This window comes from Monodelphis domestica, chromosome 3 (genome assembly GCF_027887165.1).
Source record: "Monodelphis domestica isolate mMonDom1 chromosome 3, mMonDom1.pri, whole genome shotgun sequence".
NCBI classification, from domain to species: domain Eukaryota; kingdom Metazoa; phylum Chordata; class Mammalia; order Didelphimorphia; family Didelphidae; genus Monodelphis; species Monodelphis domestica.
This window is the reverse complement of record NC_077229.1, coordinates 396,395,003-396,415,196: the sequence shown is the minus strand read 5'-3', so window position 1 is coordinate 396,415,196 and position 20,194 is coordinate 396,395,003. Positions and strand designations below refer to the sequence as shown.

Below are 20,194 nucleotides of genomic sequence, written 5' to 3'. Positions count from 1 at the left end.
AACCTTCAAGTGCTATGTTAGTTTACTTAGACATTACTCTGAAAAGCATATACATAAAATTTGTATGCAAAACTTCTTTTACCCACCATTATCAGTCACAATTTTTAAAAAATCCTTACCTTCCATTTTAGAATCGATACTTTGTATGGCTTTCATGGCTGAAGAGCAGTATGGAATATAAGGTTAAGTGACTTGCCCAGGGTCACACAGGCATTATCTGAGGCCAGATTTGAACTGAGGATTTTACTCTCTAGGCCTGGCTCAACCCACTGAGCCACCTAACTAACCTGCCTCCTTATTGGTCAAAATTTGATGACAACATCATTTTAGATGATGTGGAACTGGAGGAGGCAGTCGATGGTACTACCTAAGTCTATGATTTTTTTTCAATATGTCTGTAACATGTTCCAAGTAGTCTAGGGATGCTGAGAGACTGTACCCTCATGTAGTGAATAAGTATCAGACAGATCCTAAAATGAGCTATTATGACTCTAACATAGGTCCACCATCCATTGTTGGGGTTTTTTTGTTTATTTTTTAATTAAATATTTAATTTTTTTCTAATATATATATGTAAAAGTAACTTATTAAAATTTTTGAATTCCAAATTCTTCCCTAACATGGCAAGCAATTTAATATATTGATTATACGCATACATCATGTAAAACATTTCCATATTAGTCAGGTTGTAAATAACAACAAAGGCAAAAACCCCCAAAAAAGAAAAATTATCTTTGAAAAAGAAAATACACTTCAATGTGCATTTAGACTCCCATTAGTTCTTTCTATGGAGGTGGAGAGCATAAGTCCTTCAGAATAGTCTTAAGTCATTGTATTACTGAGAATATCCAAATCGTTCACAGTAGATCATACAGTATTGCTGTTGCTTTGTATCATGTTCTGGTTCTGCACATTTCATTTTACATCAGTTCTTATAAGTCTTTGCAGGTTTTTCTTTTTCTTTTTTTTATTAATTTATTTAGTCAATTTAGAACATTATTCCTTGGTTATAAGAATCACTATTTCCCTCCCTCCCCTCTCCCTACCCTTCCCTCATCCAATGCGCAATTTCCTTTGATATTACATGTGTCCTTGACCAGAACCTATTTCCTTGTTATTGGTGTTCTTTGCAGATTTTTCTGAGAGCATCCTGCTCATCATTTTTTTTAGCACAAAAGTATTCCATCACAATCATACACCACTCCTTGTTTAGCCATTCCCCAGTTGATGGACATCCCCATAATTTTCAATTCTTTACTACCACAAAAAGAGCCACTACAAATATTTTTGTACACTCTATATGTGCTGACAGGTCATTAGAAAAGGATTATGGTGGGGACAGCTGGCTTGGAGATTTTATCTGATAATTCAGTATTGTAGATATCAAGATCCACTATTGGGGACCTATCTAGTAAGAGAACCCAATTCAGTGACTTTGTATGGTATTTGGGTGACTTGTGTGTGTTCTATTAAAAGTGGAAAGGAGCTTTCCCTATGTTGCAATGCTCATGGAATCTTGAAACAGAAACTTGGGACACACTTATGACAATGTCTTTCTAAAACTGAGTTTAGATATTACTAAATATGAGCAGAAGACTAATTCAAGAGCTGTTAAATAGCAGGATCACAGAGCTATCTTTTCCAGGTGGTCATTTTTCTTTCTTTCTTTTTTTAATTCACAACACATTTCTCTGGAGTCATCCAAGCAGTGTACAAGTAGTTGCTTTAGAAGAGGCCTTGACATTGAGGAAGGCATTGAAGCGTCTCAGTTTCAAGAAATTATAACTTAAGACCACCAAAGTACTAGGGATACTTTCAGTGAACTGTTGGATTTTGGGAAATTACAAGGAGTTGGAAGTAATTGAGGGTATCTTTTTATTTTGTGATAATCAGACCTCATTTCAAAGGCTACCCGTGCAAGTGATGTTGGGATCTGTAGAGATTTGTCTTACAATAGTACATAACACAACATGAAATTTGATAGTGTTTCTCCTTTTTTTTTTAGAAGTATTTTATTTGGGACATTCCCTGGCGACCAAAAATAATTTAGATTAAGTCACAACCTTAAAATTATCCTTACAGAAGATAGTCAAAATATTTTGAATGTGATTTTTCATTGTTTTTGAACTATTTAGCATAAAGACCCAACAAGCTAGATAACTAGATAAATTTTAAGATAACTCTTAAAATGAAAAGAACTGCTCTTATCTTTAAGGCTGGAAACCATGGGATACCATTACTAATTTGTTAACAGACACTGGCCAAACAAATGCATTTTTTAGAATATCTTGCTGTACTTTTGCACAGAAGTGGAGATTTAAATTTTTGTCAGAGGAAGTCGGGTTTTGTCACTGTGTTTCTTATGTGTTAATGTGTTGATTTATGTCTTCAGTTCTTAACATTTTAAATGCTTTTATTCCTGTTTTAAGTACTTGATTTTTAAAATACTCTGATCAAAAAATTATTTCATATCTTATGGAATATTGTAAGTTTTTTTTCTTAATTTCCATGTAACTACAAATCGCTTTGTGTGGTGATTTTTTTTTTAAGTAGACATTTGAGACATTTGTTAATTGAATTGGGTGTTTCAAAGAAGAAAAACCTAAATCTATCTAAAAGTAATATCAGGCAAAACTTTGAATTTACCAAAAGCAGAGTACCTTGTGACATTCAAACTACAGGGTCTAAAATTCTCTTATTCTCACTTTTTTTTCATAAAAACGTAATATTTCTGTAATTTTCTAAAAGCAAAAGAGTCAGTAGTTTATCCTTTTAACTAATTATTAATACTTGAGTATACTTCTGAATCGTACCTCTCCCACAAAGTCACTTTTTCCTAGAGAACATTTCTAAATGTAGGCAAGGTTGTGTGTGTGTGTGTGTGTGTGTGTGTGTGTATGTGTGTGTGTGTAAATGATTTGTGGTGAAAAAACTACAAGATTTATATCAAAGAGATAAAAAAGGAAAGAATCTGTACAAAAATATATATAGCTGCTTTTTTTGGTGGTAAAGAATTGAAAACTAAAGGGATATCTCTCAGTTAGTGAAAGGCTGAACAAATAGTGGTATATGATGGTGATGGAATACTCTTGTGCTATAAGGAATGATGAACTGCTTGATTTCTATAAGAACTGGAAAGACCCACATGAAATGATGCAAAGTGAAATGAGCAGAACCAAGAGAATATTGTACATTGAAACTGAGACACTTTGGAACCATCAAATGTAATAGACTTTTCAGCTAGCAGCAATGCAATGATCCAGGACAATCCTGAGGGACGTTTGAGAAAGAGCACTATTCATACCAAGGCAAAGAACTGTGGAAGTAGAAATGCAGAAGAAAAACATGATTTATCACTTATTTATACGGGTATATGATTTGGAGGTTTGTTTTAAAAGATTACTCTTTTACAAAAATGAATAATATGGAAAAACGTTTTGAGTGATAATACATGTATAACCCTGTAGAATTGCTTGTCAGCTTCGGAAGAGGGGAGGGAGAGAACATGAATCATGTAACCATGGAAAAATGCTTATAAATTATTTTAAAAATATTTTAAAAATAAAATTATAACCTGAAAAATAAAATAAAAATAAAATTCCTTGTTTAAAAAAAGGATGAAAATAATGTGTGCTGAAGTCAAATCAACTTTTTTGTTTCTCTGGTTAGCTCACATTGAACCCCTGCTCACTGGGAAGAGCTTCCTAAGAATATGTTTCCCTTTTCCTTTAATCCTGTTTGACTTCAATGACACTGGTCACATGTTTTGCTGTTTTTATCTTACTAAAGGTATTTATATATTATATAATTTAGTTTATTAAACATATATACAGTATGAGGTTAAGTATTAGTGGAGAGACAAAGTTTAAATAACAGAGATTTCTGTCCAGAGTTTATAGTATAGTAGGAGATATGACATGCGTAAATAATTACAAGCAATCATACATGCAAATTGTATGAATCATGAGTAAGGAGGGGTGTTAATATTAACAGGGAATATGGAATCAGGAGAGGCTTCGTGGAAGAAGAGGCATTTGAGTGGGCATAAGTGTGTAGAAACAAATAAGGTGAACTATCCAAAAAATAATTCCAATATTAAACTGATTCAGGCTGATTAAGGGAAAGTTTTGAACAATAAAATAAATGATTACACAACACACAAAAGTAAAGGAACAGTCTGATCAACTCATGTTTGATCATCAACTCAAAAAGACCCCAGTTTTTAGGGTAGTGACCTATTTGACAAAAACTGTTGGGAAGCTGGAAAGCAATCTGGATCAGCTTCTCACTGGATATTAAGATAAATTCCAAATGGATGCATGACTTGAACATAAAAGGTTATGTAAATGAGAGGAGAAAGGGAGATGGTATAGGCAGGAGAGGAGTTTATTACTAAATGAGATAGCACAGAAGAGAAAAAGGGTAGTTTTATGTAAAATCAGTGTTGCACAAAGCCAATAAAGTTAAAATTAGAAAGGAAGTAGGTAACTAGAAAAAAATCTATCACAGTTTCTCCATAAAGATATCATAGATAACTAAGAAACTGATTCAAATTAATACGACCAAAATCAGTTTCCCAATAGACAAATGGGCAAAGGATATGAATAGGCAGTTTTCAAAGGAAGAAATCCAAGGTAAGTGTAATTATGAAAAATGCTTGTTCAGTTGCTTTCAAGTGTCCAACTCTTTGTGACTTGATTTGGAGTGTTTTGTCATTTTCTTCAGCTCATTTTATAGATGAGAAAACAGGCAAACAGTTAAGAAACTTGCTCAGTTGCGTGTCTGATGCCAGATTTGAGCTCATGAAGATGAATCTTCCAGTACTATCCACTGTGCCACCACCCTGAAAAATGCAACAAGTTTTTAATTAGAGAGATGCAACTTAAAGCAACTAGAAGTTCCAACATGTAATGAGGGGATATGGAAAAGCAAGCAGACTAAATCACTGTTGGTGGAACTCTTTTTTTTTTTTAAACTAGTATCAATTTATTATATGATTCTGGGAAACTGAAAAATTAAAATTTATTTATTTATTTATTTTTTTAAAATATATTTTATTTGATCATTTCCAAGCATTATTCGTTAAAGACATAGATCATTTTCTTTTCCTCCCCCCCACCCCCCATAGCCGACGCGTAAGTCCACTGGGCATTAGATGTTTTCTTGATTTGAACCCATTGCTTTGTTGATAGTATTTGCATTAGAGTGTTCATTTAGAGTCTCTCCTCTGTCATGTCCCCTCAACCTCTGTATTCAGGCAGTTGCTTTTCCTCGGTGTTTCCACTCCCACAGTTTATCCTTTCCTTATGAATGGTGTTTTTTTCTCCTGGATCCCTGCAAGTTGTTCAGGGACATTACACCGCCACTAATGGAGAAGTCCATTACGTTCGATTATACCACAGTGTATTAGTCTCTGTGTACAATGTTCTCCTGGCTCTGCTCCTCTCGCTCTGCATCACTTCCTGGAGGTTGTTCCAGTCTCCATGGAACTTCTCCACTTTATTATTCCTTTTTGCACAATAGTATTCCATCACCAACATATACCACAGTTTGTTCAGCCATTCCCCAATTGATGGGCATCCCCTTGTTTTTGGTGGAACTCTTAATAAAAAAGAAAAACAACTATTCTAGAAATTCCAAATTATACCCCCTCCCCTAGCCAGTTACCAAGCTATGCATACTCTGACCAATAGAATAAGCTTACACTCCAAAGAAAAATCAGAGGAAAGGAGTTCATATTTATAGAAATACTTAAAAACAACCTTTCTTGTAGGCTCAAACTGAAAACTAGGGGGAAAATGGGGGAATGTCTAAACAAACTATATTATGTGAATGTAATAAATATTGTGCCATAAGAAGTGGTGAAACAATTCCAAAGTTAACTTTGAAAGACTATGTAACTGATCAGTGAAATGATAAACCATGATTCTAGAGGACCAAAGATGAAGCAGCACACTACCCACCTCCTGTAGAAAGGTGATGTCCTTAAAGATTGGCCAAAGTGGGGATTTATATTGCTGAATTATGCATACTTGTTTTGAGGATTTAATTTTTCTTTTAAAAAATTGTCAATGGTAAATGCTTGTAAGAATAAATAGATTTTTTTAGAAAATGATTAATGGTAAGTAGGAGGGGGAAGATAATTCTATAAATAGAATACAAGAAAAGGTATGGAAACCTTAAAACCACTTATGTAATGTGAAATATACAGTTTCTTCCACGATGAGCCAAGAAACATTTCCACAATCACATCAGTTTATTATAAATGTAATGTGCCCTAATTTCCATAAGGTAATACTCATCACAATTTATGTCAAGTAAGCTGTTCCTGTAGTCACAACATGCATTCTAACTTCACTGATTCTCAGGGTCAGATAGACTAATTGGAGTATATGACACATAACACAAAAGATCCTTCAAAATCCTAATATTCACGACTGTAGGGCAACAGTGAAAAAAAGGAGAGGGTTCAACCAGCATTTTGCTGTTGACCTCAAAATGTGCCACCATCTTTGAGGTGACCAGTCGTCATCCTAGGATGGTTTGGCATTTGCTGCTTCCTGGAAGATGCTCCTTCCTTTTCTGTGGCATTTGCTGCTTCCTGGAAGATGCTCCTTCCTTTTCTATGCCATAGAGAATGACATCCTCAGGGTCACCCTATGGAAGGACACCCACCACATGCCAAGGCAGAAGTGCTAGCGGGCAACAATTTCCGTAGTGTAAACCTCAAAATTCCTTAGACTTATAAATGTTGGAAATTTCACCATTGGGATATTTCATACTTGGAAAATTTCTTACTGATAGTCTATTGGAATGGGAACCCCATTGGCATGGGAGGTTCCTTCTCTTCCCTTCTTCAGATTACTTTAGGACAGAAACCTTTTGCTGAACAATGGAAAGGACTTTGACCTATGCTTAAGCATAGAACAGGAATTTCTTTGAATCATGATTGATTTTAGAATTGATACAATGGAGATACTTGGAATAAATCTCCACCCTATTCAGTCCTAACAGGATTGAGTAAGGGCTGCAGCCTAGATCAAAGATTTAATCATTTGAAAATATGACCTTCAACAGACATGTGCAAAAGCCAGAAACCTCTGGGCGGTCCTGGGTTAAGCTAGAGCCTCCATTGGCACAGGGAAATTGATGAACAGTAATTGGTAGATGGGAGAAAGAGAGGAGGGTCTGGAGACTTGAGGGTTGTTGAGGAGTTTGGTCGGGGTGATTGCGGTGGACTCGGAGAAGCTTGCTCTGAAGGAAGCTGAAGGTGGGGGCCTCTGAGACTGTTTCTCCATTTTGGTCACGTGAGTGATAGGGACTGATCTCTTTTCTTTGCCCCAGCTATCTAAGGGCTTGGGCCTTTTGGCCCAGCCTAAACAGAAGGGGTATTTAAGCCCTATTCCCTTCTCTCCCTTTATCTCTCTCTCTATCTCTAATTCCTTTCTTGCTCCTATTGTAATTAAACTCCAAAAAAGGCTGACGGCTGACTTGAGTTTTTCATTTAGGAATTACATAGCTGAATTCCTTGGCGACCTTAAATTAATATATATCAGTCTTTTAAAGTGATTCCCTTGTCACAGTAGTTAAGCACTATCTTTACCAACTCTAGAGAGTTTTGGGGGCTTATGTTAGGTTGTAGCTCAACTGGACTGCATGAACCTGTGGCCAAATTGAAAGTTTTTATAATCAATCAGGCCAGCTTCATAAAGGCATGGAACAAAAAGAAAAATAGATGTTTCTTCCCTTATCCACTCTCTTCAGTTTGGCCAGGAAAGTACAGATACACAACAGTTGAATCATAATTTGCATCTGAACTTCAAGAAGTTACCCATGATATCTACCATTTAATCTGGAGACATGAAAATGGAAATAGCTATTTCTGAAGCTGAGGTGAAGGCGAATGAAAACCTATTAAAATTGGACCATTCAAATGGTGGTATTTCTTTAAATAGAGCAGAACGCTACTAGCAGAGAAATTGAAAACCCATGGCCTTAGGGCTTGGGTTTTCATTTAGAGATACCTTCTGCTTTCCAGATGGGAAAGCTTTTTGTTTCATCTAATAAGTAAATCTAATAAGTTTCATCTAATAAATAAAACACTTAAGCAGTACATTTGGGGGTTTAATAAGTCAGTTATCCCAATTAAACTAGCAACCTGATAATAGCAAATCCATGTCTTCGAGATGGATTGGGCTGCTATCTACAAGCAGATAAGAGAAATTTGAGGGGGATGGTTTGTGTTTCAATAAGTGGGTTTTTGGAAGGATCAGTGTTTTAAGAGAATGGGACATTGAAATGATTTATCTAACAAGCTGAATAAACATTGCTTCCAATTGTGTGCAATTTCTTATTTATAACATGCTCAGGCCCACCATATATATCTTTCCATTGGCTTTTGGGTGATTTCAATTTACATTCTTTAGAAATTACTGCATAGCATGAATTATAGATTTATGATAATACCAAAAGGCTATAGATTTTAAGTGGAGGGGCCTTCGTTTCAGGTAGAAAATTAGAAGGATATATTGATGTGCATATTGACACAAATAGTTAAAAGTAGAGCTATACAAAGTTTGAAAAAACTGATGCTAATACAGTCCATGAAACAAAGATAATAGGTCTCATGTTTAAAAAAAAAATGACAGCCTTGCATGCCATATGTTTAATTACATAAATACTAATATATAATTCATATATTCATTTGTTATTATCTTTTTCCTAGTTTTAAAGAGAGAGATTCTGGATTATCCTTTGCCACAAAATTCACCAGCCTACTAAAAAAATCTTCTAACTTGCTTATATATACAATATAAATATCAGTTTTAGGATTCATCACTTCCTTCTGTCCTCAGACCTTTTCCAGTATAATCTTATGCTGAATCTATTGCCATGATGAGATAGATTTTCTTTTTTCAGTTTTTTTCCTTCTTGTCTTTCCTGTTCTACTCAGTGGGCATTTATTCAGTGTGTCTTTTGTGCACTATGCTCAAGAATGGGGCAGACACTTTTAATAGGTCTATGATCTCTTAGAGATGGATGCTTCCTTCAGAGATACATATTGCAACCATCTATGTCTTTTCATCTTGTGCTATTTATATACTTGTCCTTTCATAACCCTTCCATGGAGAGTTAGTCCAACCGATGAGGGGCTTTTTCTCTAGATCAGGAGATCTTAATCTTTTTTGTTTCATGGACAACTTTCATAGTGTCATGAAGCCTATGGAATTCTCAAAATGATATTTTTCAATGCCTAAAATCAGAATTACAAAGGAAACCAATTATATTGAAATATAGTTATTAAAATATTTTTGAAAACAAGTTCATGAGATCCCAAGTAGAGAATTCTTGTTCTAGGTCTCTTAACATTTCATGGGCATCAATCAGTCCAGTACTCAACTTGTCCCTCTTATTTTTAGATATTCTATGTGGTCAGATCATTCCCTTTCCCCAATCATACATCTTTTTTGATGATACCTTTTGCATTACTTCTTCCTCACAACTTGTCAGTAATATTCTAGTCAATTCATACCTCCTATATGTCTTTCCTTTGCCCTCTGAGTGATCAGAAATTCTGATTCTTTGGAGATTGTGGTAGTCTATTATTTCTAACTATTGCATCAGTGGAAGAATGTTAAAAAAAATTTTTTTTTCCTTAAAGAAGCTTGGAGTCTTTTTTTTTTAATAAACACTTGTCTTCCATCTTAGAATCAATACTATATATTGGTTCCAAGGCAGAAGAGTGGTAAGGGCTAGGCAGTGGGGGTCAAGTGACTTGCCCAGGGTCACACAGCTAGGAAGTGTCTGAGGCCAGATTTGAATTAAGGACCTCCTGTCTCTAGGCATGGCTCTCAATCCACTGAACTACCCAGCTGTCCCCTTTGGAGTCTTTTAAAATACTAAACAGTTTCCCAAATGTAATCTTGCTGTCTTCTACCTTGTACTAGTCCTTGACCTAATCCTGTCCCAATAGGTTGTTTCTGCCCTGATTCTTCCTGGTCATTTCCTGTAATTTGCTAGGCTAGAAACTCCCCAACAACACAACCTCACTGATTGGTACCTCCTTGCCCATGGCATCAGAGACAGTAATAGCAAGAACAGGACTATCTATTGATATGGAGTAGAGAGAAGCTCAAGATGAATCAAAACTATTAAATCAATAAGTAGGATTTTCCAACTGCTCACCCCCATGAGCCAATATTATATGTTTTGAAAGTATTGAGATTCCTACATTTTTAGAATTAAAATCCTAGTATGCTTCCTAATTTCCCACAGATTCTTATCAAGTAGGAGTCCTGCTATCTTTTCCAAATCCACCATGTGAAGACTCCAAAATCCCTGTCACTGGTCAATAACTGATGCTAATTTCATATCACAAGTATAGCAAAGCTTTTATATACCGTAAGTGATCTCACTGAATCTTAACAACAATCATGAAGTAGACACTATAATTTATAGATGAGGAAACATCCCCAAAAGATCCAGCAATCTGGCAAAGGCAATCTCTGCTTTAGTCTAACAAAAGAATTCTTACTATGTCATACCAACAAATGATTATCTAACTTCTACTCCAAGACTTCCAATGATGAAGCTACCATTTTTTGAGCAGTCCATCCTATTTGGGGGCAGTTTTTCCTGACATCAAAGCTTAAATTGGTCTCTATAACTTCTAACCCCATTTTTCTTGGTTCTTCCCTCTGGGACCAAAGAATGAAAACAAAACAACAAAAAAACCTAGCTAACCTGTCTTCTACCTGAGAGCCATTAAAATACTTGAAATTGCTGCTACGTCTCCCTGAGTCTTCTGCAATTGTCTTGGATCAGTATATTTAAATCATGATAGCTAAGTCTTTCATAATTGATCATCATTACATATTAAATATTTCTGTGACTGTGTACAATGAGCTCCTGGTTCTGCTTGCTTCATTCTTTTATTCATTCACCAGTTCATATAAATCTTCCTAGGTTTTTTCTAAAATCATTCCCTTTATCATTTCTTCATAGCACAAGTGTTCCATCACTATCATATCCAACTTGTTCTGTTAGTCCCCAACTGATGACCCCTTCAATTTCTAATTCTTTGCTAATACAAAAAGAACTGCTATAAATATTTTTGTATACACACACACACACACATATGTCTGTTTCCTTTTTCTTTTATCTTTTTTGGGATTTAGACTTAGTGGTGGTTATGTTGGTTCAAAGAGTATGCATAGTTTTATAGCTCTTTGTTCCAAATTGTTCTCCAGAATAGTTGGACTAGTTCATAACTCCAACAACAGTGCATAAGTCCCTGTTTTTCCATCTCTCCAACATTTGTCATTTTCCTTTTCTGTCTTATTAGCCAATCTAATAGATATGAAGTGGTAACTGAGAGTTGTTTTAATTTGCATTTCTCCCATCCAGAGTGATTTAGAACACTTTTTCACGTGTAGTCCCTGCCCTCTAGAAGCTTATACTGTATTCCTTTTTTTTTTTAAATAAAAAAAAAACCCTTACCTTCTGTCTTGGAGTCAATACTGTGTATTGGTTCCAAGGCAGAAAAGCAGTTAGGGCTAGGCAATGGGGGTCAAGTGACTTGCCCAGGGTCACACAGCTGGGAAGTGTCTGAGGCCAGATTTTACCTAGGACCTCCTATCTCTAGGCCTGACTCAACCACTGAGCTACCCAGCTGCCCCCTTATACTGTATTCTACTAAGAGGAAAAAACCATGCATATAGCTGACTAAATCCAATGAATATATACAATACTTATAATATATTTGTTAGGGTGCAGTACTAGCAACTGAGGAAGATCTGGAAAAAAATCTCTTGTAGGAGGAATGGAGAACACTGCAGAAATTGGGGACAGCTCAGACAGAAATAGGGGTACAGAGATGCAGGGATGATCTGAGAAAGTCATGTTCAGGGACCAGTAAGATTAGAACATAGGATGTGTGTCAGAGAGTCATGTAATCAGGCTAGAAAGATAGATGGACCGGAATAATGAAGGACTTTAAATGACAAAAGGACTGAGTAGCTCCTCTTGGAGTCTATAGGAGCCACTGAAGCTTCTTGAGCAGGGGAATGATATGGTTTCACCTGTGCTTTAGGAGCACAATCTGGCAGCTTCTTGGAGAAGCGATAGAAGAGTGGGGAGTCTGCAGGGAAGACTTGTAATGATCAAGGTGAGACTTGATAAGGGACTGAATCAAAATGTCTTATTTATTAGTTCAATAGTTCTATCACTTTTGATTTTATTAATTTCTCCCTTAGTTTTTAGGATCTCTAGTTTGGTTTTCTTCTGGGGGTTTTTAATTTGTTCACTTTCAAGTTTTTTGATTTGCATTTCCAATTCATTGATCTCTGCCCTCCCTAATTTGTTAATATATGCACTCAGGGATATGAATTTTCCTCTGAGTACTGCTTTGGCTGCATCCCATGAATCAAAGTGTCTATGGGATGAATAGAGAGGAGGACTGATACTGGAGATGCTGTGGGGAAAATTGATAGGAATGGCAGATATGGCCATTGACTGGATATGAGGGCTAGGTGAACGAGAGTGAAGAGCTGAGGATGGCTCCTTGGTTGGGAGCCTGGATGAGTAGAAGGACAGTGAAAACAAAAGATAAAAAAAGGAAATTAGATAGAATCACTAATAAACACTAGGGTTCCCCTTCCCCGATATGTAATATACCATCTCTGCCTATTCGTGCCCCAAAAGATAACTCTGTGACACCAAATAGAGCAGACTGTGCTACATCTATGTAAGGGGATGGAGGAGACCTCTGAGCCTGGGATGCTTCCCGTGGCATATGTCAAGGTCACAGGACCAGATGGTCGGAGGATGTATCGGAGAAGTATAAGAAACAGGATAAGAAAGGCAAGGGAGCACTTTTGAATAGTGGATTGGAGATTTTCCTAGATCCATAGGCATGTTGGGAAGCTGGTCCCTACCATGCTCCTGGTTTCTTGTAGAGATTGTTCTCTCTCTAACAGATAAATATGAGAATTTATAAAACCAAAGAATACACACATTAGCCTCCTAATCAGTATAATTTCTTCAGTTTCTTTTTACTATCTACTTTGATAGAGGTTTCCTAGCTCTTTGGGATGGACGGTCTTTTGTGTGACTAGCATTTGGTTGCAAATGATCACTTTTTATTCTGAACTCTTAGACTACAGATAATTGTGTGAGTTAGATATAATTCTAGTTCAGTATATCTCTTGGAGAGGAAAGAGAGATTGGTCTTGGAATCTTCTTGTTCCTCCTTCACTAGGCTGCTGCTTCTGTTGGTATCCTTCTCCAAAAAGAAAGGAAATTGAATTTTCAGGGAGGTGGAGGGGCCGTTAGGTGGCTCAGTGGATAGAAAGCCAGGCCTGGAGACAGGAAATCCTGAGTTCAAATCTGACCTCAGACACTTCCTAGCTGTGTGACCCTGGGCAAGTCACTTAACACCCATTGCCTAGCCCTTCTCATTCTTCTGCCTTGGAACTAATATACAGTATTGATTCTAAAACAAGAAGTAAAGAATTAAAAAAAAAAGTAAGCTAAATAGGAAATGGGTCAGATATCAGATCAAATATCTATATATGCCACATGCCAACCAGGCATATTTTTATATTAAATAGCTATTAACTAAACTACACAAATATTACAGTATTATTAACTATTATATATTATATGTATTATATTACAGGATGACAAATATTACAGGAATTTAGGCTATTCATTTCCCTAAAAGGCAAGGAAATTGTCCTTAAAATTTGATTGGCTTGTGGGCTAAGGGTTCACCCACGTTGCTATTTATGCCATATTGCAGTTGCTTCATGGTGTGTTGATGTGGTTTCCTGTTTATGTATGAATATAGATAAACTACTGACATGGTGTCTGGGCTTCATACTTCACAGATGTCCCCAAAACAGGGGAGTCACATACCCTGACCAGATGCTGACCAGACATGCATCTACCTGAGCTGAGTGCTAGATCTTTGTTCAGCCTAAGTAAACTTTTTTTCATCGTCTAATGGATAAGTTTCTTTACAATATTGGATCTAAACTACCAGGAGACTGGCCTGAATCACGCTTAAACGATAGCAGACAAATTTAGGGGAAAGCTAATGAACTGCTCTTTGGGAGCCATACTGTATCTCACTGCAATTAGGAGGAACAGAGATAACAACAAAGTGCAGTCTTTGCCTAGTTCCTGTTTGCTCTTTCTGCCGCTATTCATTTAGAGTCTGGCAGAATCAGATGCTTCACACACCAACTTCTAGTTCAAGGTGAAGGGTGAAGTCTGTGTTTTATCTCCAGATGATAGAGAGTACAAAGAAATCCCTGCTAGTGCATCTCATTAGCAACTCAGGGAAATCCATTCTCATTTCAGAGAAAGGATTAGGGGATGAGAATTCCAGGTTAACAGAGCCTCTGAACATGGAGCTGTTTCTTCCTGCTAAGGAGAATCCAAAAGAGAGAGAATTAATGTGGAGGGGATATACTGGGCTTGACCTAGAGAGAAGATCTGAGAATCACTAGCTCACAAAAAGGAATGTGTATATATATTTATATTTACTGACTAGAGCAAATCGCAAGCAGGTCTCTCTCTGTCTCTCTGTCTTCTCTGTCTGTCTCTGTCTCTGTCTGTCTATTTCTCTGTCTCTGTTTCTCTGTCTTTGCCTCTTTCTCTGTCTGTCTCTCTTTCTCTCTGTCTTTGTCTCTTTCTTTCTGTCTGTCTGTCTCTCTCTCTCTCTCTCTCTCTCTGTCTCTCTCTCTCTCCTCTCTCTCTCTCTCTCTTTCTCTCTCTCCTCTCTCTCTCTCTCTCTCTCTCTCTCTCTCTCTCTCTCTCTCTCTCTCTCTCTCCTCTCTCTCTCTCTGTCTCCTCTCTCTCTCTCTCTCTCTCTCTCCTCTCTCTCTCTCTGTCTCCTCTCTCTCTCTCTCTCTCTCTCTCTCTCTCTCTCTCTCTCTCTCTCTCTCTCTCTCTCTCTCTCTCTCTCTCTCTCTCTCTCTCTCTCTCCGTCATGACAACTCTAGCAAATTTTTTTTTGCATCTTTCACAAAATGGACCACTAAAGCCTAAGGGTGCTTTATCCAGAACAGAAAGTGCTACATACCTTATTAAACATTGTTTAGAACTTTCGATGACTTCCAGCCTATTATGAACTGTAGCAATGACAGATTACTGGAATATTCACATCTGACAGGACCTCTTTAGTCATGCTAAACTGAATTTGATTCCTGAGAGGCTAATATCAGTATTACAGTACTAATTTATTAGACATGGTTAGATTTAAAATTTCATTTTTGTGCAGTTATTTAAAATTTAAAATGATAACGTCTAACCCAATTAAATTTCAGTTGATCATTCTCCAAATGCACAAAAGTCTTATAAAATATGAATAAGAAGTCTTAAGAACTTTTAGAACAATTTAATCTTCGTATAGATGATCAGCTTTTGGAATTGTCATGTCACACAGTAGACATTAGGAAATATAGAGCAGAGATAGGAGTCTGGGAGACATAATATAGAAAGGAAGTCTGAACTAACTGATGCTTAAGTTATTGGACTATTTCATACACATTAAAATCCTCCTTCTCTGTTCCAATAATTATATTCTCTTATTTGACCTTTCCCTTTGGGAATTTCTGTCTTTTTCATATAAAGCTCAGAGGACTTATTTTTAGCCTTGGAGAGGTGACTAAATCTCATAGAATTTTAGATTTGAAGTGGGCCTGGAGACATCATTTAGTTCATATCTTCTATCTCATCCCCTCTGCTGTTGCTGCCAGCTAGGAGTATTCTGCTCTTTCACTGTCTGTCCACCTACTATACTCTCGCGACAAGCTGGTGTACAGCAAAGATCAGCATTTAGATGAACTCAGCAAACCTTTTAGGCATCGGGGATAGTATATTCAGGACTGGTCTTGAATGAAGTGAAACCTGCCTCTAAATCCTACCTGAGATCTACCTACCAGATCAGGAATAGGCAATTTAACCTTTTAATGCTCCAGGCAAGTGATTGAGATTATAAATTGAAAGTGTTGAAGATTTTGCAGTTCTAGGCAGTGAATTCTTTACAGAGGTGAAATCTAATGTCTAATGGCCAATAGGAAAAACCACTTAGTTTGATGAGTTAACAACTCTAATTAGATCAGCTTTTATTGGAATAAACTCACGTAGATTGGGAAATGAAAGGCCATCCTAGACACAGCCTACACATTTACAGGGTCACAAAGATTTTGGGGATGAGCAAGTCTTCATTATTAAGTATGGATTAAAATGATCAGTTATCTCTCTTCATTCATGGAGACAGTAACAAATGGGACTGGTAGTGTCAGGATAAAAAGGTCTGGAAAGAATCCAGTTAGTTTAAATGATGGGAAAAGTGTGTAAGGGAACTCTAAACCTTAAAAAGAGAGGAGGCTGCCTAGGTAGAGAGAAGATAACTTTACTCCCATTCTTGGATTTATTTCTCCCTTCTCTACCTTCCTTTCTCCCCACCCATCTGGATAAGAAGCCTGAAGGGCTTATTATGTAGCTGAAAAATTGGAGGGCCCTGGACACCAAGGACCCTGGTAGCTTTTTAGGAGAGTGCCTTCCAGACAAAAAGCTGATTAGTGTCTAACCGTCATAGATAAAAGAAGAGCATTTAAAAATCCCTAGAGTAAACTAGACTGAGGCAGTAAATTAAAAGATTCAAGCTATAGTCATTAAGGAATGGATTTAAGTCAATCTGTCAACCAATGAATCAATTAAGAAGCACTTATTAAGAGTTTGCTGTGTTTCAGACCAAGGCATTTATGGCACAATGGATAGATGGACTGCCATGAAGCCAGGTAGATTTCTCAACTCAAATGTCCCCTATGACACCTACTGGTTTTGTGTCCCTGGCCAAGTCACTGAAATTCTCTGTGCCCTGGACAGTTCCTTTAGGGTCCAAGTTGTAGAGCAGGTGCTCCTATGTCTTGACAGAGGGAGGTTCTTCTCTAGGAGTTCCTAACACAAATCAAATATCAAGTCCAGTTCAAAAACAACAGCAAAGTTCTAGACTGAGAAAAAGAAAGAAAAAAGAAAAAGTCTTTTCCCTTAAGAGATTTTTGTTCTGTTGAGGGAAACAACATATATATATAAAAGCAAAGACCAAGTAATTGGGGTGGTCAGGGGGAGATGCTAGCAGGAGAGCTGAGGATCCTAAGGGTATTCCAGGAGGCGGGACATCCCAAGTAAAAGCCTAGAAATGGGAGAAGGAAAGTTGTGCATGAAGAACGACAAAGCTCAAAAAGCAGAATTAAGCCTAAGATTTTTCACTAGCTTGGAAACACCCTGCTCTGTTTTTCAAAGAACTTGGCGTATGTAGGAGACAAAAATAAAATCTCTTGCTAAAGACAAAAAGCCTGTTTTAGCCAAAATTCTGAAAGGAACAGACAATCCAGACCTTGATTTTTTTTTATTTCTTAACCCACATAGAAAGGTCATTTTCTGGTGTGGTTTTAGTCCATGAAGGGCTCCTGTTTTTCTAAAACAACTTTTGAAAGTGTTGGAATTTGGGGCTTAAAAGCATGGCAGAGTCCAATCTTCCTCTGAGGAAGGGATAACAGTATAGCTCGGAACTCCAGCTGAAAGCAGAAACTGGACGCAGAGAGAAGCTCCAAAGCCATGTGTCCTGTGGAACTCGAGCTGCAAACAGCCAGGGGCATCCCGGTACCCAGTGGCGCAGCATCTGGCAGAGACATAGTCAGCACAGCGATAGTTGGCAGAGATCATCCATTTAGTAGAGACCAGTAAAGAGCGTGGACAGGAAGAGGAGGGTTATGACATCCCCAGAAGATATCAGCAACTCTCTGGTACTATGGATTTGAGTTATTTCTTCACGTGTATGTCCAAATGTTCCCTATAGGGGTGGCCCACTTGGATGTCTTCCTGTGCATGTTCTCTACATGCATCCAATCTTCCTGTTGATGGGCTGATGGACTGTGTATTTGAACCCCAAATTTATAGGGGAAATATTTTGTTTTCACTTTTCACAATATACTGTTTTTTTAAAACCCTCATCTTTCCTCTTAGAACCATTAGTATATATTAGTTCCAAAGCAGAAGCGCAGTAAGGGCTAGGCAATGGGGGTTAAGTGATTTGCCCAAAAGTTACCCAGCTAGGAAGTGTTTGAGGTAAAATTTGAACCCAGGACCTCACATCTTCTGGCTCTATCCACTGAGACACCTAGTTGCCCCCTCTCTGTTGGTATTCTATTTCATTGTTTTGATTTGTATCCTCTTCAAACTAATCAAGGTAAACATATTGATTAGCACTCATAAGTAATAGTTTTGAGTGGAAGTATCTTGAGCCTGAGAGTAGACTTGTCTGGAGGACCTTCCCACTTTGAGGTAATTAATCTGTAATTATAATTAATTCAAGGTATGTCCAAGTGTTATAAATGCAATTAAAAAAATTAAATTTAAAATAAATATTTTGGATATAGAGTTAGAAGTGTCACGCGAATCTGATAATAGTGAAGAAAAAAGAAATTACTCAAGTTTTATCTATTGTAGGAACATAATCACTATTGCCAGAGTTCCTGGTAATTTATGATCAGATAATATTACTGTTCATAAAGTTAGGATTATAGTATATGATTTAGAGCTAAAAGGGGGCCTTGCAGATTATCAGGTTCTTCACCTTCATTTTGTGGAAAGGGAAACAGGATAAGAAAATGGAAGTGACATATATTTAGCTAAGTAGCAAAGCTGGGATTTGAACCTAAATCTTTCACTCCAAATCCATCACCCTTTTCTTTGCACTTTGCAGGTCATATTTTTACAGAAAAGTTACTATGTTTCCCTTTTCTGCATATCTTAAGATGTGTCGTAATCATATGTATAATTTTGTTATATCCAGGAACTAATACTATCTTTAGCACAAAGTGTACACAATTTTGTAATGGAAGTCAATAGGAAAATTGAGTTTACGTAACAGAAATTTGACTTATTCTGCTAATTGAATGACATCTGGATATTAAATGGCTCTCTTTTGGTTTCTTCTTTTCTTCTTCATCTCAGAAAGGAACAAGAGTTTAAAAAAAATCTTTCTTTAGTTGCTGACATTTGAAAAGAATATGCTATTTTCTTTAGTGTCTGTGGTCAGTTGGTTCTTATTTTCCACTTTAACTTTGCTAACCTTGGAATCACAGTTTCTGGCCTTGGCTGTCTTGGACCTATTTAATAGACTCCCTTCTGTTCCTTGGTAGCCTGGCCCCAACTTTCACTTTTCTTGGAAAATATATGTGCTGCCAATCAAAGAGGAATGAATTAAGCACCTGCATGTAATTAAACACAATTTGAGGGATATTAAAGAGTTTTGTAATTTTGAACCCAGACAGAATTAAATATTTCATAATACGTAATTTTATGCATTCATCTTTGAACTTCTGAGTGGTAGGTAAACAGTCTTTATCCAAACTTTTTTTCACCCTTGGATGTACCTTGGTAACCAAAAAAGTATGTCCTCCTTGCCCCTGACATGCTGTACAAGAGACAGAGCTGGAGGACCCTGATGGGTGACATCTTTTTCCAGGTTATATTCTCTGGTCCTTCCTCCACACTCCTTAGCACATCATCTCTTACCAACCCTGAAAGGGCACTTATTACACTTCTGTTCCTTGAAATGACTGTTCATCTCCTCTCCCTTCTCAAATTACTTTGTATTCATTTTTCTGTGCCCATGCCATATTCTTTTCCTACCCAAGTAGAGAATGCTCTTGTCCTAAAAAGGGTGAAAAAAAATTCCTTCCAGGAAGAGATGAGCCTGGGAAGACTCTTTATTTTAAAAACTTTTTTACTTAAAAAAAAACAAAAACAAACCCAACCCAAACTTTGAGATTCTAAGGATGCAGGGTCTTTGAGTACATAACTAGTGAGCCTATTGGATAATACAGTTTCCCCCATACATACTCTAAATATCATTTATAGGGTCAAAGGATTATAACTTTAGAGCTGGATGAAGCATCAAAGGTAATTGAGTCCAATCCTCTTATTTGAGAAAACAGAGGCCCAGAAAGTATGCCATTTGCCTGAGGTTATACAGAGAGTAAGCTGCAGAGCTAGGATTTGAACCCCAAATCCTTGATTGCCAATCCCTAGACTCTTTATACTACGTCATGATTAAAAACACATTTGTTGATCTGGTTTTATAGGGTATAAAAAGTATAAACCAGGGTCCTTATCC

At 37.0% G+C, this 20,194-nt stretch overlaps 1 protein-coding gene across 11 annotated transcripts in view; it reads left to right on the top strand.

Annotated features, from left to right (window-relative positions):
• Window positions 1–20,194, top strand: part of NDUFS6 (NADH:ubiquinone oxidoreductase subunit S6) — a 116,678-nt gene that overhangs the window by 17,716 nt on the left and 78,768 nt on the right. For 3 of the 11 annotated variants that reach the window (XR_008917812.1, XR_008917805.1, XR_008917811.1), the window contains exon 5: window positions 3,670–3,789. The exons of the other annotated variants lie outside the window; for them this stretch is intronic. The gene's annotated coding sequence lies outside the window, so the exon portion shown is untranslated. The remainder of the gene's footprint in view (window positions 1–3,669; window positions 3,790–20,194) is intronic. 11 annotated transcript variants of the gene reach the window in all.